The sequence below is a fragment of the Lepidochelys kempii genome, chromosome 4 (genome assembly GCF_965140265.1).
Source record: "Lepidochelys kempii isolate rLepKem1 chromosome 4, rLepKem1.hap2, whole genome shotgun sequence".
NCBI lineage: Eukaryota > Metazoa > Chordata > Testudines > Cheloniidae > Lepidochelys > Lepidochelys kempii.
The window spans coordinates 86308198-86334397 of record NC_133259.1 but is presented as its reverse complement, the minus strand read 5'-3'; the positions used below and the strand labels follow the sequence as shown (position 1 = coordinate 86334397).

General features: G+C 39.9%; 1 protein-coding gene across 6 annotated transcripts in view; it reads right to left on the bottom strand.

Annotated features, from left to right (window-relative positions):
- SGCZ (sarcoglycan zeta) overlaps window positions 1–26200 on the bottom strand; it is an 838252-nt gene that overhangs the window by 507485 nt on the left and 304567 nt on the right. The window contains exon 1 of one of the 6 annotated variants that reach the window (XM_073341951.1): window positions 11184–11312. The exons of the other annotated variants lie outside the window; for them this stretch is intronic. The gene's annotated coding sequence lies outside the window, so the exon portion shown is untranslated. Of the gene's footprint in view, window positions 1–11183; window positions 11313–26200 lie in introns of those variants that run through there. 6 annotated transcript variants of the gene reach the window in all.

Genomic DNA, 26200 nt, shown 5'->3' with positions numbered 1-26200 from the left:
AACCCCTTGAAAAGATAAGGATGGGATGACAGCATAATGGATCAGAATGTTTTGTTTGAACTAGAGGGTACACAAAGGTAGTAATTAACATCTGGAGCGTAATACATAACTTGTTTGTAGCAATGTGTAAAAAGAATGGTCATAGGAGGGGCATATTTGATTGGCCTAAGGGACAGCTTTCTATTATATTGATTGAGCTAGCACCTTGTTGTGGGCATATATAGGCTAGCGTACGGTTACTGTTGAGACAGGTTACCTTGTTACTGTGGGGACCGCGCTTGGACAATAAACCTGGATGAGTGCCTTCACCAAACTGAGCCTATCCTCTTTCTTCATGAGTGACATCGAGGCCTACTGAATTGGCAAGCTGCACTGTCTGCTGATGCAGCTAACACATGGAGTTCCACCAACCACACATGAGCAAAAGCAGACACTAATATAGTGCTTACTTTATAGGTGAAGAATCTCAGGTAGAGGCTTAGCCAACGTTACACAGAAAGCTTGAGGCACAAGCAGGTCTCTTGATTATCAGCCCTTTGTCTTAATGATAAAATGGCCTATATTGGTTTCCTTGGTCTCTGTCCTTAGTGTTAAGGTCACTCATGAATCAGACACAGAAATAGTTCAATAAATGTTAACATACGATTCCATGGATATTGTTACTCATTGTTACTGTGTTCAGTTTCCAACTGCTCTTTTTGGTTGTACAGTTTTTGTACATAACAAATTTTTTTTTTAAAAAAAAAAAGCTTTTCAAAATCCTCAAGCCCAAAATGGATCACACATTCAACTTTCAGAAAAAGAAAAGACCCCAGGAGATTATAACACTGCAAAAAAAAAGGTAGAAGAATAATAAACATAACTTTTCAACCTTTGCCTGAGGGAAGCACAGCACCCCAGGGATGCAACAACTACCATCAAACTGTTTTATACACACCCACACCCACCAAAAGACCAAAGGAACCTTAAAAGCTATAGGAAGTGATCTAGCAATACGTTTCTTACATATTTCCTCTCTTCTGGAGACTAACTTGGAGTTTCAATCAACACTCTGAAACAAGCAATCTTTTGAAAAGAAGTTTCTATTCTGAACCATCTTCAGGCTCTGAAGCAGAGAATGGGAAAGATGAACAAGTGCTGTGTTTAATATTTGTATACCATGAAAAGATTGACACAATGACAGGATCAGCAATCATGAAAGCAGATGCAGATCAGAAAGTCACAGCAAAGTAAATAGAGAGATATGTACAGAGTGAAACAGTGTCTAAATGCATTGTGACATTGATAGCCAGTCACAAAGGAGCATGACAAGGTTATTTTGTCAAGGCTGAGTTCTACTAAAGGATATTTAGTAGAAACAATATTAATTACAAGTACAGAGATACCTTAAAAACAGAATAAACTGTCCTAGATTAGTTAGCAATATGCCACTTTTGCCAAGAGCAGTGATATCAACATGTAAAGGTGGTTGAAGATCTCAATAAACATTTTGAATATTATTTACCTTCAATAAATTGCCTTGATGAACTCTTTGAAAATGGAGGAAATTAAGCTCAAGTGACCAAATGTGTGAATTAGGCACAAAGTAGACTGAGCTAACAGGTTATATTCAAATCCAGGTTAGACTGAGGCTAAGTCTTGGACTCTGTGTATTATTATTTTTGTTTAAATTTCACACACCCCTGCGAAAATCTAGGTATGTTACAGACAACCAAAACACAAGCCTTAATCAAATATAAATACATCCCATAAATTTACATACCATCTGCCTCACAGCCTCCACCTATTTTTTTCTACAATGCCTGAAAAAGCCTGAGAGAAAAGGCCAGTTTGGCTGTGATTTTTGAAGGTTACCCCAAATCTGGCTCTATTTTGTCCCATTTCAGGTCCTTATCACACTGGTATCTGAACATCACATTATGCTGAGAAGTTCTATAAAATTTTGAACAAATGGAAGAAATCTAGCAATATATCAGCCACTTTGGATCATAGGGGTGCAACCACTAGTAAAGAGACCCCTGCAACATGTTTGGATTATAGATTCTTGCTGGAGCACACATCTATGCTGGTTTAGTTTGTAGAGAATTCCCAGAGAGAAAAAAAAAATCTACATTAAGATGGAGTTAAGTTTGAGAGACTGTATGTGTAATTTAAGGTAAAACAAACCAAACACATTATCACAAATGTTGTAATGGTCACCAAGCCAATCATTGCACACCCAGGAAATTCAAAACTAGGTTCCATTTTAAAAGATATCCAAACATGGAGAATGAAAAGTTAGGGTACCCAAACAATACTAGTGATACTGTAATAGGGCCCTCTGGCTCCTACCTCTGCTCTGGTCCACAAACAGCTCAGAGACCCTTGTGCTGGTTAAACACCTTGTATAATTTATTTACAATGTGTGTCCTTATCATCACCTTCATACGGCTCTGGTCCAACAGTCCTGGGACAGCTACCACAAGCAAAGCAGAGAAAAGCAGCCTCCCTCCATCTTTTATTGCCTCTTGTGCCTATTTGTAGCCTCTGCCTAATGGCTTAATTAGCCTTCCAGGTCTCCTCCACTCACAAATTAGGCACAGCTCTGTTTAATCAGTTTTTCTGTATTTGATTGGAGCTGTTGTGAGGAGAGGGCTGGCTCAGGTGTTCTTTCCTAGCACTCTGCTACAGACACCAGGCAGCAACCACCCAATTCTGAATAATGCATTATAGTGTTTGTAGCCTCAGATTAAATAAAGTTGATCTTTTAATACACATTAAATGTATTCCTTTCCCCCCCCTCATAGTTTCCTTCCAATCTTCACATGTCACTTTTTAATTTTTTTTTAAATATATAGATTGAGTACAATTTAGGAAATATCGCACTTGCCTGTACAGCTTTTACACCAATCTCTGTTCTTACACAACACCATGCATGCTTCAAAGTATGGCTAGCCTTAAAACTGTATTGAGTGCTTTAAGAGCAGTGTAGTCAGTCACCTCCCTCTAAGTACTGTCTCCAGAACAAACCTGAACTCTCTGGACTAATATAATCTCTAACTTTTAGTAAGAAAGATACTAAATTTATAACTCTGATGCCTCACCTGTGCTAAGAACATAGTAATGTACTATATTACTTTCACCTTTCTAATAATCTTTGCTTCTACTAAGTATTATTTTATTCCTTTCTCAATACAGGCTACATTCCCTCTGTAAGGGAAAAGAAGGACCAGCTAATAACAAAGATTATCAAAGCAATAAAATTTCTGCAGCATAATGGTGTGTGCATGAAGCCACAGAAATACTTATGTATTTGGCCACTGGTGGTGGGCTGAACAGGGAGATAGCGGAGCTGAGATATAATGGATGATGAGCTTTCAAAACCTGAGGAAGCATTAACCCAGGAAGTGCCAGAAAATTTTCACTTTGGAAGTCAGAGAGTGAAATGATAACTTTGGCTGGATGTATATAGGAGTATATTGCACCTGTTCTCTCTCCCTTCACCCCAATCATTAATATTTATATTTTGAAGCTCTTCACATTCACTTTTCTCAGTGGAGGACGGGTAGAGAGGAAGGCTTGAGAGAGTCACAAAGTGAGATGATGGATGAGTTTATGAGGAGTAGAAGCGTTAAAGATAGAGTGTCAATGAGAAAGTTAGCCAGGTGGCTTGTGGGCTGTGTGATGTCACTGAGTGTTGGAAGAATCAAATGGGGATAAAGAAATAGCAGAGAGGGCTGGAGGAGAATCAAGGAAGTCTTGGAAAATATCTGGATGATCAGGACAGTCATTTGGACAACGAAAATGTTTTAGCTGACAGCACATAATCAGAGCTGGATGAAAGAACATAATGTGACACATGTTTGGATGACTTTAAAATAGAAAAGAGCACCTGACCAACGCATAGCAGCAATAAAGAGTTGTGGATTGAGATATGAGAGTTCAGAGAAAATTAAAAGGATGTGGAACTGTGGACACACTGGAGATAGCTGAAGTGGGTGTCAAAGGAGTTCAAGGAGCACTCAAGGTGACTGATAGCCATCTCTCAAATACAAGATATTTCAGAGGTTCTATAATTACCAAGCAATGAAGTATATAATCACTAATGCAGCTCAGCATTGACCACATGGTAACTTGTTATGAACTTATCTATATTGCACATAAACAAACTTTGTTAAAATAACATAATTAAGGTTGAGAAGTCAAGCACTTAAAAGTTAAGAAATACCAGATTTAAGATTAACTGCACCCCCCTCCCCAAAAGCAAGGTCCTAGGACCTGGGTCCAGAGTGCTTGCACACTTGACTCAGTCTGATTTGTGTGTGGATGGAGGGGGGACTTGGGCCAGAGCCCAATCTTAATGTGCAGTGCAGGCATATCTTTAGGAGCCTTACACCTTTGGTGTAAATTAGAGCATCTCTAACTTATGCTGGGGTTAGGGTGTGCATGATTGGGGAGTTGCAACAGACTTCTTGATTGTCTTTACTCGGCCTGGAGAATTTAGCCCTGTGCTCACACAAATATGTATTTCCCCAAACAAAAGGATCACTAGAAAGGTTTAGGTGTCTTATACTCCTGTACCACAAACATAGCTATAAAAAATAGCCAGGAATTATCTAGTTAAGCCCTCACATCCTACAACTATGATTTGCCTTCTCCAGAATACCTCACCTAAATGAACTACCCACACCAGATGACTCCTTCCAATATCTCCTCACAAAATATGCAACCTTTGATTCCAAATAAGTGGAATGATGAGAAAAGAACGATTTCACATATTACAAGTATGATTCATATGAAATGTTACCAAGGAAATGGGCTACCGAAGGGATGGCTTCATGAAGAGGCCTTGTACTGTACTGCCACTGGACTATGCACAGACTCCACTCCCCCAGACATCAATATCTTCCTCCTAACATCCCCCCCCAGCATTTCCTTTTAATCCCCTACTCCTTGCTTCCCAAAACCTCAGGCACTCTGCCTGCCTCCCCCATATCCTTGTTTATCCCTTTCTCCATCAGTCCCTTTCTTCATCAAAGGGAGCCACTCATGAGCTGCCATATAGAAGGAGGAAGGGAGGACCTGAGGGCCCACAAAGGATGAGTGAGGATGTGGGCAAGAAGCATGAGGAAAAAAGTGAGGCTTATCCACAACCCCAAGTCCCATCTCTCTCCAGGGCTCGTCTCCCATTATCCTCTTTTGTCTAGTCTGCAACCCTGTCTCCTCAATATGCCTGTGAGGTATGTATCTGGAAGAAAGCAGTGTGGCAGTATCTGAAAATGGAAGTAGTTTATGGAATTTAATTGGCTAATCTCAGCGTAGCTCAATGCGGTTATTCTGCATAAATGGAAAAGCTATTTACTCTATTTCAGAAGTTTTTATGTCTGAGGTGAGCCTGTGAAATTTGAAGTTTGTGACAACCATTATTGTTTAGCCAGAGGAAGCTAAATATATATGAGAAAAATCAAGGCAAAATTTCAAAAAGGAAGCATTTTTAAATGTTTCTTCAGCCAAAGTTAGTATTTTACTAAAGAATCATAGAATCATAGAATATCAGGGTTGGAAGGGACCTCAGGAGGTCATCTAGTCCAACCCCCTGCTCAAAGCAGGACCAATCCCCAATTAAATCATCCCAGCCAGGGCTTTGTCAAGCCTGACCTTAAAAACTTCTAAGGAAGGAGATTCTACCACCTCCCTAGGTAATGCATTCCAGTGTTTCACCACCCTCTTAGTGAAAAAGCTTTTCCTAATATCCAACCTAAACCTCCCCCACTGCAACTTGAGACCATTACTCCTCATTCTGTCCTCTTCTACCACTGAGAATAGTCTAGAACCATCCTCTCTGGAACCACCTCTCAGGTAGTTGAAAGCAGCTATCAAATCCCCCCTCATTCTTCTCTTCTGCAGACTAAACAATCCCAGTTCCCTCAGTCTCTCCTCATAAGTCATGTGTTCCAGACCCCTAATAATTTTTGTTGCCCTTCGCTGGACTCTCTCCAATTTATCCACATCCTTCTTGTAGTGTGGGGCCCAAAACTGGACACAGTACTCCAGATGAGGCCTCACCAATGTTGAATAGAGGGGGATGATCACGTCCCTCGATCTGCTCGCTATGCCCCTACTTATACATCCCGTCACATCTCTCCCCCCTTCGAGATCGAACTGAGCGGGGTCACTTTAGCCGGTGACCTGGGGAAGTTCGAAGCCACCAACGTTCCCATGGATGCCCCAGCATCTCTCCCATTCCTTGGTAGGAGTTACACCAGGCCCTTCCAGTTTCACACCCTCCCTTAGGTCGGGGGTGGTCAATAGCACTCGCAGGCTGCATGTGGGAAGGTTTATGAGGCCCGTGCCCTTTGGCCACCCCAAAACCCCAGGGGGGTCAAACTGGGATTGGGTCTTCTCCCCAACAAGCTGGCCAAACACAGCCACTTGGTTATCGGACTGTTTAACTTTCTTAACAGCTTTCACTTCATCTGAGACCTTCTCAAAGCTATCCACACTGGATCTTTCAACAGGAAAGTCAGTGGATCCATTCACAACAGAAAATTTCTGGCTGTTAGGAACTGAAACGTTCTTGATTAAATCACTTTCACACCCTTCAGTTGCAGTAAACTGCTTGCAAAGACTCCATGAGGATTCCTTTCCCTAGGGCTTTTCTATGCAACAATTCACCCCTCACAGAAATTCTACTCTTACCCTCTTCACCTAGGGCTTGCTCAAGAGGAACACTTTCCTGAGCAACAACAGACTCTTTCTGGGTCTCCCTTACATCCAGAATCACCTCTGGCCCATCCGGCGGATTCCTACACAATCCCCTTTCAGGCAAACTTACAGACTTCCTAGATAAAAGGTCAGAAGCATTCTCCTTCCCTTTGCCACACACAAGTTCAGGAAATACAAAGAAAGAAAGAAAAGAAATACAAAGAAAATGCAGTTTTTCTATTAAAAGCTATTGTGCCAAATTTGGTGTCCAAATTCAATCACTTAAGTGTAATACAGAGGTACTGTATTTCAGCCACACTGTAAATGCAACTCTCAATACATCCTAACTATAAAACCATGTCCGACACCTCCATAATGCGTTTGGAATATAATGTGATAATATGGTGTGGTATAAAATTGTCACTAGTATGGGATGGCCACATTTGTTACAATGGCTGAAATTTACCCTTGAGCAAGATAGAAGCATGAGGCTTATGCACTGCTCAACAGGAGCTTAAGTTGTTCATGGGTCTTGTGTTGGCCCTCTGCACAGGGGTGAACTTCACTTATTTATGTCATCCCGAGCAAATGTCAATAAAAAAAATGTATATCGCACCTTTTCATATTTTGCTAATGTTATTAGAGAAGAGTTATTTTAGAAAATGTGGAGAATTTTACCAAAAAAAATTAGTTGTAAATTTTACATTCAACTGCATGGAAAGACAGGTTGTCTTGATTACCACAAAAGGCACATTAAATTAGTTGTTGTGCTGCATCAAGTATTGAAAACTCTGTGACAGTACTCCTTTGCTTGCCTGCAATACGGAACAAGCAGTTGATTAAGCACATGTAGTGGTGTCATGGGTCAAAGAGTACAGGCCAAGGAATGAAATACATGTGACTACTACTGCTTTTAAGAGTCTTTAAACATTATTTAAAATAGTTGCATTTCATATAACCTGTGTGTCACAATTTAAAGTCTAGTATCTCAAGAACAGCTGTGGTTGAAATGGATCTTTGGAAAGCCTAGAAGCCCTGGTATCCAATAGGAAACAGCACATCCTTTTAGCCTAGCAAATCAAAGAATATTGGACCATAAGATGTCACTGCTGCAGGGGAAAGTAGTTCTGATCCTGGAACTGAGGGAGTGGAGGTGGATGGGAGGGAGGGAGGCTATTTTGTTCTTGTCTTTTGTTTGTTTTTAAGAAAAGGCATCTTTGAAAGATACTGAGCCATTTCAACTGGAGTACTGGAAAGAGATGGATTAGAGGTTGAGTATAGGTGAGGAGAAAGATGCAAAATAAATGAAGTTTATTCATGTACTACATTTAGGGTTGGCACAATTCATTTTTTTTATAATTCCAGTGGATAATATCAATGTTTATTTTAAAGTATTTTTTCCATTTTTAATCAATATAAATGTTTAGAACTATGGAGAATTATAGGGCAGGTCACACAATGTGAAGGGCAGGTCAGACAGTTATTGACAATTATTTAATGACAGTAGATATTGCAATTCAGAAAGTTAAAGTATTATAACCATTAAAATACAAATTGTCAACATCACATTTAAAAATATACAAAGTTGATATCCTTAAATCAAACTTTTATAAGTTCTCAAGAAGCATTTTCTTATTTTACCTATCTGTAAATTTCTATAATTATTGATGGAAATGTTTTTTCTTCGGTTTGTTTGTGTACAGTGAAATGGGTGTTTTCTGACATTTACCAATAAAAATCTAATCCTTCCAAGCCTATGTTGTAAGCTCTCCAAAGAAGGGGTAACAAAAAACCATGCAGATATATAACACTTTATAGAAATGTTAAGCAATAAACTATAAAAAGATACAAACATAGCTTTCACTGTCACAATAGCCTGCTAATATACATGATTGTTTTAAAATCTTCCTTACAGTGTGAGGCTATACTGATTGAGACCTGGCACATGCACTAGTCCTGACTTCTGAAAAACACAATTCAATAGCTTGATGCAGACTCGGCAGTGAAATAAGGATAGACACCTGCAAAGAGTTAAGCTTATTAAACTTTAACACAGGGCAAGGAGCTACCCGCCCATCGCCCATAGTCTCCTGTACCAGGCATTTAATTAGTTCCAGTGTAGGAGTTACAGAGCTCTTACCATATAACCCATAACTCAGGGTAGGCTCACCTCAGCCTACCTCCGGGACTTAGCTCACTCCAAGTCCTAGTACCCTTCCTCTGCGAGGGGGAAGAGAGAGTGCAGAAGGTGGGGACCTCAGCCTGCGATGGGCACAAGATCTGACCTTGGTCTGCAAAGGCCATAAGGTCTCATCCTGTCACATGAGCCCAAGACCCATCACAAAATCCCAGGCCTTTTACCTCTGGGAACTGTTAATTTTATCATTTTAACTGCGCTAGAAGCCAGCCACAGGGAGTGCCAGAGACTAGCTTGTTTCCACCCCACCCAACCATAATGCCTGGTATCACAACTCCTTCCCAATCTATTCCATCACCTTTCATAGCCATATGTCAGCCAATGTTCCCGCTAATTTTTGACAGGCCACGTGTGCCAAAAATTTCTTCTGTGCAAATGTTTGTGCGTGTGGTGTTTCGCCATGTGCATGGGGTTTAGAATCTGTGTGCGTGCGCACACGCGCACAGCTTAGAGGGAACAGTGATGTCAGCGCCTCCATCTGACAAATATAAGCCATCATCCCTGAAAAACTCAGACAGATTGTAACAGATGTGCCTATGTTTTATCACTGAACCCTCTGTCTCCAGGAACATGCTGGTGACATCCCTATTCACTTTCTTTCTAGACTTGTCCACGTGGGCTGGGTCTGCAGCTCCCCACCAAACCTGACTTGAGAGCCATACTAACCTAACCTCTGACCACAGCCTGTCCAGACTAACCTAACCTCTCAAGATGTGGTAGGAGCTACCTGTTGTCCCTCAGCTGCTGGGACTGCTCCCTTTAACAGTGAGCCCCATCAAGTTCTCCCACTCGCTGTGGCATTTCTAAACAATTTCCCCTCTATGCTAAGTGTTTCTCCCCAAGTTCTATTTCATCTCCTCATGTGCATATAAAGAGATCCCCTTTATTTCTTCCCACAGTATTTAATTGTAATTGGGATCTCTTCTTTGTGATGGGTAAGCCTTTAAAGTTCAATGAAAATTCCCCTGGCCCTAATTTTTTTTTTTTTAATTCTAATCAAGCTTTTTACTGCAGCTGTTCAGTTCATCAGAAGTCTCATACTACCCCCTTAATACATATTTAAGTTCAGGAAAAATAATTTTACACAGTTGAGCTGATGTAAAAGACTTTATATCCACTGATGACTGGATATAAAAATATGTACATTTTAGACAAGTTGACTAATTGGGAGAAATACATCTCCTAAACTGTAATATTTTGGTAAAAGTTTATGTTTTATGAGGCACATTGGAGTTTGCACATACAGTCTTTACTCTGACCCTCTAGAAACCGTAGGATCTTGCCTGAATAAAGTGTGCAGGATCAATCCCTGAGAGTGGTTTTAAAAATAAGGGCTAGATTTTGAGAGGACCTCACAGGAATGCACAAAAAACTTTCTCTTCTTTTACCCTGCTCTAGTGATAACATGTGGAAAAAAAACAAATCAAAAAAAGATGTTTTAAAAATCAGTTTAATCTAATCTCTCCAGACTACAAACACTAAAATGCCTCAATCATAATTATATGGTTATTGAATAGTATCATGACAGGGCAGAGTTAAAACTGTTTGGCTGTCTTAGTTGTACATTTCCTACATTAATATGTCAGGATTTCGTTCAAGTTTAACCTTAATTCTGAATTTCCTGCTAGATGATGCTCAGTTTTGAGATAATTATGACATCCCTGAAATGTATTTTGCCTTAAATTACTGACAAGTATTCTCTCAGCCCTAACTCCATCTTAATGTGGTTGGTATCTGGGAATGTTCATTAAGATTCAGACAATTTTGTTTGTAAATTGTACTGTTAATTAATCTTACATAGTCTTAGTATATTTATCTTAAATAACTGTACTTTGTTATCCCAACAGTAAATTGGACATTGCTTTGTCCAATATGTGCTTGCACTATCATCTTTCTTTGTAAATTGCCATTTTAATTCACCTTTTGTTCTAATTTTTATAAACCAGGTTTTGAAAAGAAAGGACGTAGTTTTAATCCCTGTGCACTTGTACAGTTTACATGCTGATGCTCAGTATCTCCTTGTCAGGTGTCATAGGTTTCCAACCTAGGCAGTGGGGTTGCTGAGCAGGAGCCTTATTCTTTGCACTTCTGCGCTGGAAAGCTACATATGGAAACTGCAGATGATACCACAAACAAGGGCTATATCTGTTGACTCAGACGGATCAGCTGACTAGTAGCCAACTGCCGATTATTCTAGGAGATGACCAAAGCTTCCTGTTCCCTACCACACCACTGTCTGAGCAACTAGTTGTCAGGCCTGCTGATGATCCCAACCCCTAATACCAAGTTCCTGACTCCTTACCTCATTCCCACTCCTTGTTCCTGCTCCCAGATCCTGACCCTAGTTATTAACTTCAGCTCTGACTTTTGGCTCCAACTCCAGCTCCTTGGCGTGATTCTTGACCACAACCCCTGGGCTTTGACCATTAGGTTAGACTGCCCACATATGGGTCCTGCCACCTCTCCCATCCATACAGTATTGCCTGCAAAATAAATACGATATGAGAGTATCTGTTTACTGATCAAAATGCTATTAAATAATATCCAGTGTGTCTCAGTGGTTGACCAGAAGAAATTGTTGCATATTGATATTTCACAGGTTATGAAGCATGAACCTAAAATTTATGCATCAGATTCAAAATGTAATAAGCCTTCTGCATTCAGACTACTAGATGACCCATTTGTGAAAATATTAAATGAGTTCTGCACAGATGTAATGCTCATCAAAAATGTTCATGCACAGCAGTTTCTATAAAATTACCCTCAACGAAGTAAATACAGTGCAAATGCCCACTTTTGTGTCTTAAATAATTGATTATAGGATTTTGCTAGTTAGACAAAAGATTTGGGTTCGATTTTTACTGTGTATAATTACAAACTTAATGCTACAGCTCTGCTGTCCTGGATAACTTCATACTGTATGTTTTGTTTCAAATATTCAGCATTCAGAATATCAGATGTTCTAAATAGAACTGTGAAAAGGACAGAAGTTCTGTTTCACAAAGGTTTTTTGAGTTTTCAAAATGTGTCTTTATTCAAAATTGGACTGAATACTGAAATACTTTATTCAAAATTGGACTGAAAATTTCTTAATTCTCTGTGAAGGAACATTTTAAAAATTATTTGGGATCCATTGAAACATTTTGCTTCAACAAAAATCAAAACATTTCATTTTGATTTTGACTTTTATTATAATACAAAATAAAACACATTTTAAGAATTCTTCTAAAAATAAAGAACTGAGACATTTCAACATTGTCAGAACTTATTTCCCAGTTTTCTTCTGGAATGAAATTCTAATGAAATCAAGCAGCATTACAACAGAACTGCCTATTCTGATAGAATATGATTCCATTGAAGTTTCTCTGATGGGCTCTAGATATAATACTAGATATATATATAGTGTCTAGTTGGGTTTACAAGGAAATTGGTGATGCACGTGACATAACTATCTGTCAGATAGCAGGACTGAGCCCTATATGACAAATATTTGAAAGTGCCTCAAACTGGACACCAGTTTAACACTTGTGATCAATTGTTGGGCAATTTTGTGGCACAATTGCATTAACTGCATGATGTATGTACACGAAGTTGGAGGCTTACTTATAAAGAAATAGCTTGTTAATATAATAAATTGCTTAAACTTTGCATAAAGTAAATTTATTTTTGTCAAAAGCACTTGGTTATATTTGGAAAGGATTTCAGTTCCTTTCTTATGTATTTAATGATATTACATTAATTAAAATGTGTCAATACCCCTTTTTAGTATTTGTATGAATACTAAAAAATAATGTTAAACAATTTTGTGCTTGAGAGAACCCCAGGCAGAGCTTCCAATAAATAAATACATACATAAAAATTGCTGATTATCTTTGAGAAGATAATAAATTAGGAAAACACCAATGCCTAAACAAGGTAAAACAGAAGGTATCTGCTGCTCAGGGCTCTGTTTTTAGTAGTTGATCAAATACAATTTTTTTCAGAATAGCAGTTATTTGAATACAAATAAAAATCAGAATACTCCTCCACTTCCTATTCACAAATGTGAAGAAAAAAACATTGAATATTTCATCCACTGATGCATAACAACATTTCCTGAAGTAATTCATATTCTTGTGTCAAGCAATTTTTTACAAGTATTTTTGTGAAGAATCAATGTTATCAGCGTGACAAAGATTAAATATCCTGTGTACATTCTGTTGGTGTAAATGAGAAAAAAAAAAACCACCACAGTTGCAGAAACATTTTAAAGAGCAACTTTTAACTGACAGTTAAGTGATCATGGTAGGGAAACAATGTTTGCCAAGTAATAGTTTAAATTCAGCTAACAAGAAGTTAAAATGGGTCATTTATAAAAAAGGAACATATAAATCCTTTTGCAATTCATAACTGTGCTGCTTTTGTTGTGTTTAGAAATTTAAATTCCCACCCAGGCACCACGACTGAGGTGTGAATAAGATTTAATATCTTTTAACATGTCCAAAAAGGCCAAAATCTTCAATTTCTGTGATTGTACATGTAGCTATCATGAGAATACTGAAATAAATCAGAGCTATCTCATTTTGTAGAGTATGAGTCATGAATTTAAAGATGACTAGGACAGGCAGAGAATGGATATGAGCTTGCTGCAGCTTCTATGATAATGGTTTGCCAACTGCCAAAAGAAAAGTGTACTTCTTAATATCTCTTGTTCATGCCAGTAAGAGATGTTAATCAGGTTAAATACAGGCTAAACTTAAATCCATTTTAAAAAAAGATTCAAGTAGCATTTTGTTTGAAATGGTGCTGAATCTATTTGGAAACACTCTGTCACTTCTTCATATAAATGGCAAGTCAGTATTTTATCCCCCGCATGTCAAAAATCAATGCCAATGCAGTAAATGGTTGGCACTAAACTTAACAGAGTTAATTTTTTTCTTGCTTCAGAAAACAATCCTGTCTGCAACAATCTTTCTGGGACTCTCTAGCACACCACTGGCACCATTGCAAGCTGTCTCCAATTATGAGGCCATGACTGCTTAAAAATGTTTAGAGGTTAGAGTTGTTTTTGACTCTGAAAATATTATAAAGTGCCTTAGATTTGTGGTACATAGACAAGGGATTGGGAAGAAGGCTGTGTTGCAGGGAAGTGTTCTATCCCAAAGGACCTAAGTAATTGATGGAAATTAGCAGGAGCAACATGGAAACTGTGTAAATACACGAAAAAACTAAAGGTATTCCAGTAAAGCTGGTTGTTAAATTTCTGCAGCCCCTTTAGAGTGGGTGTGCCTCAAATACCACACCTGAGCCTCTCAGGGGCTCACCCCAGACTACAGCAGCAATGGCTATCGAGGCTCAGGATGCTTTTCCCAGATTGCTAGGGTCCAGGCTAGAAATGGAACTGGTTAGCAACACTACCAAAACCAGTCATAAGTCAAAGCTCAGAGACAATATTTTTTGTTTTGGCTGTATTTGTACTGGAGAAGAGGGAAAAGTGTCACAGCCAGTGAGGACCTATGTAAGAGAAGACTTTGAGTCCTTTGGGATTTCTGGGACATTGGGCAGTGTCCTCTCAGCAGAGACCAGAAATCCAGGAAGCTGAGGAGAGAGCCAGCCTAACGGCACATTTGAATCCAGACCAGAGGACCACAAGGATAGAACAGAATAAACCCTCCCTTCACTGCCCCCCAGATATCTGTAAGCACTCATCCCTACCCCCAACCCTGCCTCCTTCCCCCGCAATGTAGCCATAGAAGCTTGATGCAATAGAATGACCTCTATATGTATGTACTGTTCCTATTTTTATCTTCGTTCAGGGTTCTCTCTTGATTTGTAACAATGTCTGTCTCTGTATGTACAGATAAATGCACATGAATTGATAAGAGAATGTATATAACTGGCCGCTATGGCACCATATTTTTGAAGCTGCTTGTCAGTCTTCCTGGTACCGTGAATAAACCCCGTTCAGTATTGTCTGTGCTTGCCTGATTCTTGGGGAAAAGAATCTTTTTGCCTAACAGTTTTGGCGCAGTGAGCAGGATGTGATCGGGAATCCTTGGAAAGTTTCTCTCAACCAGGGATAGGGATGAGTACCATTTTACTTACCCGCTCTAGTGCACACCTTGGTTTGGGACTCCCCGAGACACCCCTTCACACCCCTTTTTTAATAAGGACTACATATAGGACGCACAAGCAAGAGGATTGAATGGGACTGTGTTTGTGGCCAAGATCGTTGGGGTGCAGGGATCGCTGGAGGTGAAGGCTGTACTGCCAAGTAGTGAATACCAGGGTATGTGCTGCAGTAAACTGAGTACAAGGGTGTGCACAGTCGGTCTCCCCTGAAGTGCTGCTTAAGTGGGTTTCAGGAAGCTGGGATACAATGTCTTATGAATCGGCCCAAAATGCATCAACAATACCCTCTACAGGAGGGAGACTCATTGACTGGCCCTGGGGAACATCAGTGATGCCCTCCACAGGAGGGAGATTCATTGATTTTATAAAAGGGAAACATGAGAAGGTTCAAAAAACCATGGCAAAAGATGGATGGAATGAGGGTATGAGTATGATGGATAGTGTTCTGTGGTGGTCTCGTCACACAAAAGAAAGATTAGGGAAAGGGATCATAATAATGTATTGCGAATATGAAAGAAAATTACAAGAGTTGGAAACACTCCAAAAAGATCTTATATCAGAGCTGAATCAAAAGGCAGATTGCAGCCACAAGCTGTGTGAGTGTGAAGCAGAAAACAAGGCTCTAAAAGCAAAACTATAAAAAAGAAAAAAACTCCTCTGCACATCGTATTGATGCTAGCATACACCAGAAGGGTAATTTTACTGACAAAGACCAAAATGAAATTAATTGGAAACACCTTGAGAAATAAATTCAGAATTGGAACCTGGCACACACGGGGGGAAGATCAAAATAATTGGTCCCCTCCTCCACGCCCCCCGCCCTTTAACCCAGAATTAAGTGCCAGTGCTCTCTTGGCCCCTCTCCAAGAGACTACTAAGTGGTCAGGGACAGGTGAAACCAGAGTGGCTCATAATACGTATAATACGCTCCTCTCAGCACAGAGGAAATGAGAGGCTTACTGAAAGATGTCCCTGATCTAAAGCCCAAAGACCCAAATTTGATATTTTGGAAAAGAATAAGCCAGATGGTTACCACCTATATGTTATATCCCAGGGATCTTTATATTTTAATAAAAGCTAAATGCCCCAATCTATCATGGGCCAAGATCCCTACAGAAGGACACCGAAAGGGCGTTTGGGCCTCTGTTAAATTTGAATCTGAAAATGATATAACCCGTGCCTGCACTGAGTTTAAGGAAGCCGTCCAAGAAGACTTGGGAAATGGAGCCGGTTGTTGGGGACTGAGCATGGGCTGCGAACAAGGCAAACACAAGCCTGAAGCTCAATATTGTGAGGGAAAGTGGGAGATGTATTCCAGCAATGCGGGTATTGCAGACCCAAAGAAAATGGATCAGGGATTTTTAAAGATGTTAAAGGAAGGTTTTAACTCCCACCTGCAAACAGCCCTTAATTTGGGAGTGAACCCAAGCTCTGATTATGAATCCATCTGTATGTGGGCCTCTGAATGCGAAGCCAGACAGGGCAAAGAGATAAAGAGCAAGTCTACTCACATTGCTGTGGTAAGAGCAAAAGATAATGTAAACTGTTATAACTGTGGATGGACATACCCAAAAGAACGGCAGGCGCAAGGCCCAAGAACCTGGTCAGGGACAGAATCAAGGCCAGTTGAATCTCTGCAGTACCTCACTGCCCTTTCAATCTGGTCCTGATCCCATCCTCCCCCTCCCCCCACCTCACAGTGTTTTGTATGTGGGGAAACTGGACATTGGGCAGCTGGATGCCCAAGCCGAGTAGCCCTGGGCAACTGGCCTCAACCACTATCTCAACCAGCTGCCAACCGTTACTCACACCTAAGCAAAGAGGAAATTGCCAGGCTTTTAAATTCCATAACCAGCTAGGATCCAGCACCGCCCCCCTTGCCTGTCAGTAAAGCTCAGGCAGATATAAATTCCTCGAGGCCACCCTTACAAGCATAGATAAGGGGCCGGCCATGCACAATTCTCGTGGACACGGAAGCATCTGTTTCCATTACTGACCTCCCCCTCCCCACTACTAAACAGTATATTACTATTTCAGGGGTAGGAGGTGCACAACTCATGGCTTACAAAAGCTATCCTGTTCTTGTAAAATGTAATCTATTCTTCTGGACACAGCCTTTTTTTTTTTTCTCTTTGACAGATTTAATGATGAAACAAAAGTCAGAACTGGATCATATACCTTTTTTCTTTACACATGGTATTAAATATTGAGAAGACAATATATGGTGCAAGATGATAATCTTTCAGGTACTAATCTTCTGACTGGACCCTTTTATAGTGTAAACTGCTAGAGTCTTCACCCTGTCCCAACAACATACTATGTATAAAGTCAAAAGTTACCCCCCTTTCTGGGGTTTGACTTTGTCACCAAAAGTAACTTCAACTACAATTTACAAAATCCATCCTTAGCCTTAGCTCCAGTCCTCACTAAAGCTGGGCAAATAATTGATTTCTTTCAGTGCTGTGGCAGTTCCAAAAAAATTGAAAAAAAATTCATTGAAGTTGAACCAATTCCAAAAACGGGGGGAAAAAAATCACAAATTGAAAAAAAATTCTTTCAGCTCAAACTATGTATGTTGTTAAACCCAAAACATTTTGGGGGGAAGTTTTAAAGGGCTACATTCACACAATAACCAAAAGAGGAGCTAATGGGAGAGTTGCTACTGCTGTCTTCCTTATAACTTGTAGTCCAGTGGTTAGGGCCCTGGCGAGAATATGGAAGAACTAGGTTCAAGTCACCATCGCTCTGATGTGGGGAAAGAATTTGAACTTGGATCTCCAATAGTGCAGGCGACCCAAGTCAGGTGTGGGACTTTCTCAGTCTGTCCTGGTGAAGCTGTTTCACTTTGTATAAATAATTATTAGAGCAGGGACATGGAGCTCTCACCACCAGGCCATAGATTTATTTTTCCACTCAACCTCTGGCCCACTGACTATTCACAGTGGCAATTCACAGTCATCCAGCCATGATCATTACACAGAGTAGCTGCTATATGGAAATGTACAATGATAACACAAGGCAGCCAGCAGGAAAATGCAATCTCACATTAGCAAACCTGTAAAACAAGAAGAGAAACCGGTTGAAGTTTATGGTAATGGATGGAAACTGCCAGCAACCCATTTGGTGAATATAGCTATTTGGTCTAGAGGTCTGATGAGGGTATTGCACCAGCACTTCATATGTGCAGCAATTGGAGGCTGAGAATTGTTCCCATGAACAATGGAAACAATCTTAAAAAATATGGGAATGTATTCAAGAGTGCCAGCTGTCTGGATAGAGAGCTCAGTGAGAAACTGAACAAGTGTATGCACGTATACAAAAAAATCCAACCCTTGGCTTGGTATCTGGAGTAAAGCAGGCCCATCAGTATACCAATGGCTACCCTGTAGTGGTATTGTGATGAGACTACAAGCCACTAGAGACAATTTAAGACTAGCCTTGTCCTTAGTGCCCCCAAAAGATTTCAGTACAAACTGATGCACCACTCTGCATGTTTTATAAAGATCTCTTCCCTACAGCAGTCTGCCTGCTGCAGCATTTATTATTAATGAAACAGTTTGTGATTAATAAGGGTACATCTAGACATGGATAAAAAACCTGTGGAAGTAGAAAAAGGGATAAAGGGAATTTGAATGCAGACATCTCAGTTTTTGGAATAGCGCAAGAGTCAGGCTAACTCTAACTCTAATAACACAAGCCTTGAAGGCAGGGCCTGGACGAGTGGGAAAACTGAAAGAGATGCTGTTTTGACCTTGTGTTGGTAAGAATTGGAATGCAGACTGTAGCAGGAACCACTGAGAAAAAGTAAGATATCAGGAAGGAATATGTATAAACAAGATGTGTCTGTTGATCATTATTGTATGTAGCAAAAAGTATAAATGCTTGCCCTAATTGTTTAATAGCAGAGACCTGCCTAGGAAGGGGGAATCCCTGTCCATGCACACTCTCCCCATCGCAATTGCTTGAGAATAAACTGTCTCTGACTTGTTGCAAACAATCTAAGAGTGAAGACTGTGTTTTTCTTCCACAACCAGTATACCAATGAAAAGGAGGACTTGTGGCACCTTAGAGACTAACCAATTTATTTGAGCATAAGCTTTCGTGAGCTACAGCTCACTTCATCGGAAGCTTATGCTCAAATAAATTGGTTAGTCTCTAAGGTGCCACAAGTCCTCCTTTTTTTTTTCGAATACAGACTAACACGGCTGTTACTCTGAAACCTGTCAGTATACCAATGGCTACCCTGTAGTGGTATTATGATGAAACCACAAGCCACTAGAGACAGTTTAAGTCTAGCCTTGTACTTAGTGCCCCCAAAAGATTTCAGTACAAACCGATGCACCATGTTAGGATATAGATATTCAGGCCTGCCTGTAAAGGCCAATACTTTAAGAATGTAGATATATGTTTATCATTTAGCTAGTAATAGAGGTATACAAGAAAGAATCTGTGTAAGGGCCTTCTCTCACTGTGACAGTCTGAGGCCCTGTTCTTAGACCAATGCCTTTGGCTAAGCAGCAGAGGCAGCCATAAGCAGAGGCAGCCATAAGCTGGGAAGCATTCCAAACTAATCAATATGGGGCTGTTAGGAAGGTGATCCGATCTATCACCTCCAAAGAAACGGAGGAGTCTAGAAGATGTAAAAGGAAATTTAGGTTGATAGTTTTCTGTCTGGTAAGAACTCACTTATCAATAGACACAGCTGGGAAACCCTTATGTCTTTACAGATGTAGTTGTGAAATCCTCACTTCTGTATTGTTTTGTCATTATAGTTCCCACTTTGCTACTGTTAATTTGCATGGTCTCTGTCTGGTTCTGTGATTGTTTCTGTCTGCTGTATAATTAATTTTGCTGGGTATCAACTAATTAATGTGGTGGAATATAATTGGTTAGCTAATCATGTTACAATATGTTAGGATTGATTAGGTAAATTTCAGTAGAATGATTGGTTAAGGTATAGCTAAGAATATTACTATATAAATTAGGGGCAAACAGGAAGTAAGTTGGGATTCGAAAATAAGGAAAAAAGTACTTGGATTTAAGCTTGCTGGAAGTTCACCCCAATAAACATCAAATTGTTTGCACCTTCGGACTTCAGGTATTGTTGCTCTCTGTTTATGCGAGAAGGACCAGGGAAGTGGGAGAGTGAAGGAATAAGCTCTCTAACTCACCACTCGGCATGTTTTATAAAGATCTCTTCCCTACTGCAGTCTGCCTGCTGCAACATTTATTATTAATGAAACACAGTTTGTGATTAACAAGGGTACATCTACACAGGGATAAAAAACCTATGGCTGGCCCATGTCAGGGCTCAGGCTCCAGGGCTGAAAAATTTCTGTGTAGCCATTCTGGCTCATGCCTGAGCCTGAGCTTTGGAACCCTGCAAGGGTGCCTGGTCCCAGAGCTTGGGCTCTAGCCTGAGCCAGAATGTCTACACAGCAATTTTTAGCTCTGCAGCCGAGTCAGCTGACCCAGGCCAGCTAAAGGTCTTTTGTCCCTATGTAAACATTCCCTAAATCACAAGCTTAAACTAAGTGGATTAAGGGCTTGCAGGTTCTGAGCATAAGTCTCTACTATAATGTAAAGGGTTAAGGGATAGAATTAAGGGTTCTGATGGAACTTGAATTTCCTTACTCTTATTCAGCATGTCTCAACTAAACTTTGTATGACATTATTATTTGTACTGTGGTAGCACCAAGGAGTCCCAGGCATGGATCAGAACCTAACAGTTGCATTTAAATTACTAATTTACTTTATCAGACTTGGAGACTGATTTTGTTGAAGTCTAGAGTGACATATCTCGAAATGTGTGGTGTCTCTCCTATTCCTATGTGATTCTGGTAAACCAAGTGCCCATTCTGCCAAGGCTGCAGGCATTAGCTTAGAACTGACAAGCTCATAGCTGGAAACCAAACCAGCTCACCTGTACCTTATTTTTGTTCAGAATCGGTATTGGGCTTATAAGAATGTATTTAGTATTTAGACTCGATGAAATACATGTAAGTTGTTGCATGTAAGAAACTCACTAGTAATATCCGTATTCCATGCTATATGGAAATAACTTTGAAAATGCTTGCTCTGAACTTGTGAACAAGAATTGTCCACCCAGGTGGACTATCAAAAATTAAGTGGGTGACTACAAGACAAAAGCTTTGTTAATTAGCCCTTCCACGCACAGAGAAGTACATGCAGAGGGCCTTGTTCCATGGGTTTGAAGGCTGGAAGAGCGGAATAAAAATAGCTGACATGAAGATTTTTCATCTCTTTGCTGTTTGAACTCTCACAGGGCCAGAGATTCTACATTGAAGTGAGTGATCACCTGGGGTTATCCCTGGGTTTGCCCTGAGAGTCATCTTGAATTGAGAGATAACTACAGTTATGTCACTCTTAGGATTTAGATTGCAACTCATTTGTGTATATATGTTTTCTTGCTTTAACCTGTAAATAACTCATTTCTTTTTCCTAGTTAATAAACCTTTATTACAGGATTGGCTACAGCCATTGTCTGTGGTGTGAGAGCTAGGATACCAATTGATCTGGGGTAAGTGACTGGTCTTTTGGGACTGGAAGCAATCTGAATATTTTGTGATTTTTGGTGTAAGTAACCAATCATCACTAAGTCCAGCTTGTGTGGTTGGTAAGATGGACTGAAGAGTCTAAGGGGACCGTCTCTGACTCCATAATAAAACTGTTATAGTGATCCAGGAGTTCACATTTGTTACTGGCTTGGTGAGATCTAATTATACAATATACCCCCTGTTTGGGATGTCTGTCCTGTTTTCAGAGTAACAGCCGTGTTAGTCTGTATTCGCAAAAAGAAAAGGAGGACTTGTGGCACCTTAGAGACTAACCAATTTATTAGAGCATAAGCTTTCGTGAGCTACAGCTCTGAAGAAGTGAGCTGTAGCTCACGAAAGCTTATGCTCTAATAAATTGGTTAGTCTCTAAGGTGCCACAAGTCCTCCTTTTCTTTTTGTCCTGTTTTTGACAGTCTGACATGGGGTAGGCACTCATGGTCATGAGCCACTCCAGAAAGCTGGATATGTGTGGTGTCTCCTCTATTCCTGTGTGTTTCTTCTATTTTATCTCAGTTCTTTCACTTTTGTGAACTACAATAAAGATTATAGAGTTTCTTTCCAGTCCTATGCTCTTTACAATGGACTCCTGCAAGTTTTTTCTCATGTTCTAGCAAGGTAGGGCAAATCAGAACTGAAAGGTCACTCATACCTCCTTTCACTAGCAAAAGGAAAGAAGCTCTTTGCTGTACAAGGATATCTGAAGAAAAAGTGTTGTCACTTGTGCCATTGTGATTTCTAGTCTTACAGGAAGCATAAAGGATGGAACTGTAGTTTCTTGAGCACAACAGACTGTAATAATCTAAGAAGAGACAGTACTGTGAATTTGAGTGGCATGGCTCCCGACAGTTTCTTTTTGCCCCTATTTCTTCCATGAGTTGCAAGCAGTGCAACAGAGCAGTGAATTACAATAAGCTATGGGTGGGTGTGCTGGGTGTTCTTGGATACTCGAATGCAAGGGCCAAGTGGATGCAGCAGCGTGAGGAGGAAGTTTCGTAGTGCACACCCAGACAGAGCTTATTGCTATTAGAGTTCATTCATTTTGAAATTTAATTATTTTAAAAGTATTAAAAACTTTTTGCTAAGAGGGGTATGTAATGTATCAACGCACCGTGATAAACAGTTTGTAGAAGGCTAAAAGAACACAGTAGGGTAAAGATCCTAAAAGCATTTTCCCTACTAATTTGAATGTAGTTGATGATATTTTTTCCAAAGACATTCTTCCTTTTAAGAATAGATAGAATGGTCATTTTTCTCCCCCTCTTACTCTACAAGAGCCCTGCTTCTCTTTCAGTGACACACAAAAACTGTTGGGGGAATATTGTACATTTCACAATATTGTACATTTTAGTCTTTCCAAGAGCAACTGAGTTAAATGTACCTGGTGGCCCACAAATCCATTTGCTGCTTAGAATGCTTGACACTTTGGGGTGAGGGTAAAAGAGGTGTCTCAGGTGTTTCTGATCACTGTGGCCATGTTTCTGTGCCTCTCTCTGTGTGTGTGGGCGGGGGGTGAGGATTGATTTATCTAAGAAGTCATTTCAAAGAAGTAACATGATACACAGGCAAACCAGTAGCCCAGGTGCAGTGTTCAGCTGCTGCTGGAAAAGCCCCTTGACTTCAGTAAGAAGCTGGTTTAAAATTCCCGTTCAACCTTTCTTTAACGAAAATAAAAGTGGAAAGATTTTGGTTTGGAGAGAGAAGGAGAGAAATTTCTGTTATAGGGTCAAATCCTGAGGTCCTTGCTCAGATACCCATAGTGAGGCTCTGTGCTCCCATATTCCCTTTCTCCAGTCCACTCCTTGTTGTCATGTCCATTGGCTTTATGACCTCTTAACTTTGACAGTGCCAGCACATGGGAAACAGGGAGACCTTAGTCTACTTCCCATGGAGTCTTCCTTAGGAGGCTAGAAGGATATGAGGCTAGAAGGATAAGGAGTCTTCCTTAGGATAGAAGGTATGAGCAGGTGATACTGACTCAAGCCCTAATGAGGAATACCTGCAGTGTGACCAGGCCAACAATGTGTGAAAAACCCACCTACCCCTCCCACTGCACCCGCTTCAGTCCACATACTCTTCATGCATGCAGTCCCAAACCTGAAGAGATATTAGTAAAGGGAAGGGAAAAGTGAAGGTAGAAGATCTAATACAAGAGGGGGTAGGTGAGGGTCTACGGCCTAAAATGTGCAGGAGGTCAGACTAGATTATCATGATGGTCCCTTCTGGCCTTACAGTCTATGAGGCTCTGAGATACAGAGCCTCCACATTCCTCTTCCTGTTTTTTCAGACAAGGATTCTCCAGTCTATTCTCCCATCCATAAACAAAAGTGAAAGGGATGGTATAGGTCCAATATATTATGATCTACCTTCCTTGAACACAGTAAAGGTTGTTTTTATTTTGTGAAGTACAAAATAAATGAAAAGAATGTTCCACAGATGCTAAAAAGCTTCTTCCTCTTCTTTTTAAAATAAACTTCACTTTCCCACTTGGGGTATTTTGGTGTTTATGGTTATGGAGTGGCTTCCCATTTAGAATTATTTTTTTAAAAAAAGCACTAAACATGGGAGAAGGCAAGCACTACAATATTTTTAAAGTATCAATATGATGAGATGTTAATATACTGTTATCAAATATAAAACAGAAGTATAAAGCACTGTGAAAAATGATATCTCAGGGAGTGCACCTTTAATCAAGTTAGCTACATTTATCTAAATCTAGAAAAAATCTCTTTCATACAAGTTCAAATAGCTCTGCAAGATATGTTTTCTTGTAAGTGCCTGCTCAAATTCATAATTGCTAACAAAAATCTGCCCCACCTCCCCTCCTTGGCACATGAATAGAATAGATTATGCCTAATTGAAAACTGCAGTCAGAAAAGCAATCAGACTGACATGGTTAATAACAGGCGCTTCTGTTTAATTATAGGCTAAATTAAAATTGCATTTCTTTTCTACGTATGAAATCTGCCAGCGTTATTGAATGTGAATTGTTTCTCAATTGGATTTAAGAGAAAGAAAAGAATAACACTTTTTTGTGCATCTTTTTTTTTAGGTCTTACATCTAATGGAATGTTTCAGACTTATTATGGTTATTATTCCTCTTATTTCCCTCTTTAAATCCTGAACAAAGCTGAGACAAAACAGTACTCACAGAAGGATTTCTACTCTCAGGAGATGTACTTATACTCAGGGTCAGCTGACAGCTGTCCTTCCTGTAGAAGAACTCACAGGCTGATTTAAAGATACACAGAAGCTCTAGCTAAGTCAGTGACTTAATGTGCATCACCCACTGCACACTAACATTGAAAAACAGTTGGTTCAGGGTGTAATAAAGTTAATTTTCCATTAACTAGTAACAAAAAGTATGCAGATGGCAGAACATTTTACTATTAAAAGCAATAGTAACGTTTACTATTCGGGGGAGAGAGTAAAATCTCAGGAAAGACTTTAAAATATATTGTACAAATATATTCTGTCATGTTTTCTACCTAAGTTTTATATAATGCCCATCAATATGGTATTTAAATCCCAATACAGCAAAGCACTTGAGCACAGGATTTCAAGGGGACTACTCACATACTTATGGTTAAGTGTATTCTGAAGTATTTTGTTGTAATAGAGCCTAAATGCTGGACAGAATTAACGACTATAAATTCCCATGACTAAAAGGTGTTTTTTTCTTTTATCCGTTATTCCTGAATAGATGAGTTTAACTAAATAACCATAAATGATGAAGTTATTCATTTATTTCCCTCCCTTCTCCTCCCAGAGCAATAATTCTGGGAGAATCTATAATCAAAAAGGGGTGTTTTACACCTTTACCTAAACACCACTGGGCTGGACTCAGTCTGAGGTGTCTTCTGGAAAGAAGTTCCTCAGCCACACCCTCATCAGTGAGTTGGCTTTGTTCCCCAGTACCCAGCTTTATTGTGTCTGTGGTGCATAGCTGGTGACTATGGAGGATAAGGCAGCTTTAGCTAGGTCCCAGTACTTGTAAAATAGAAGCAGGACTTCGAATTCTTCTGTGAAATGAAGTGGAGATTAAAACTAGGAGTCATGGAGTTTGTGAAGCATGGGTGTGATGTGTAGTCTTGGTAGCTACTGAAGCATGCTGCCTTCCTATATATAACCAGCTCTGGGTAGAGCTACAACCTGAGACTAAAGTCAAGTATCACATTTTATTTGTCACACTGTGCTATATCACACTACTATACCATCCATTCTGCCACTTTTAGGAGTGAAAGAAATCAGAAGGAAAGCCACTTTTACAAATAAGGGGTAAGTACGGTGGGTGGGTTTTTTATTTTGTTTTCTTTTATAAAATCAATTGTCTGCCCCCATTATACCCTCTCCTGAGTTTCCCATAGTATCCTGTCTTCTCGGTATCCCCTTTTAGATAGGGTTGGCTGGAAAACAACAATTCCATTTTGTGGGGGAAAATGAGGTTTTGAAAAATAGTTGTTCAAAGGTAGAACGAAAATGAGACCTTTCAACATTTTTTTCATGAAAAACAAGCAACTCACCCCAGTGGTAAGGGTATACACCTGGGATGTGGGAGACCAAGGTACAGGTCCCTGCTCTGCCTGACTGGACTACAAACTTGAACTTAGCTCCTTCGCATCCCAGGTGAGTG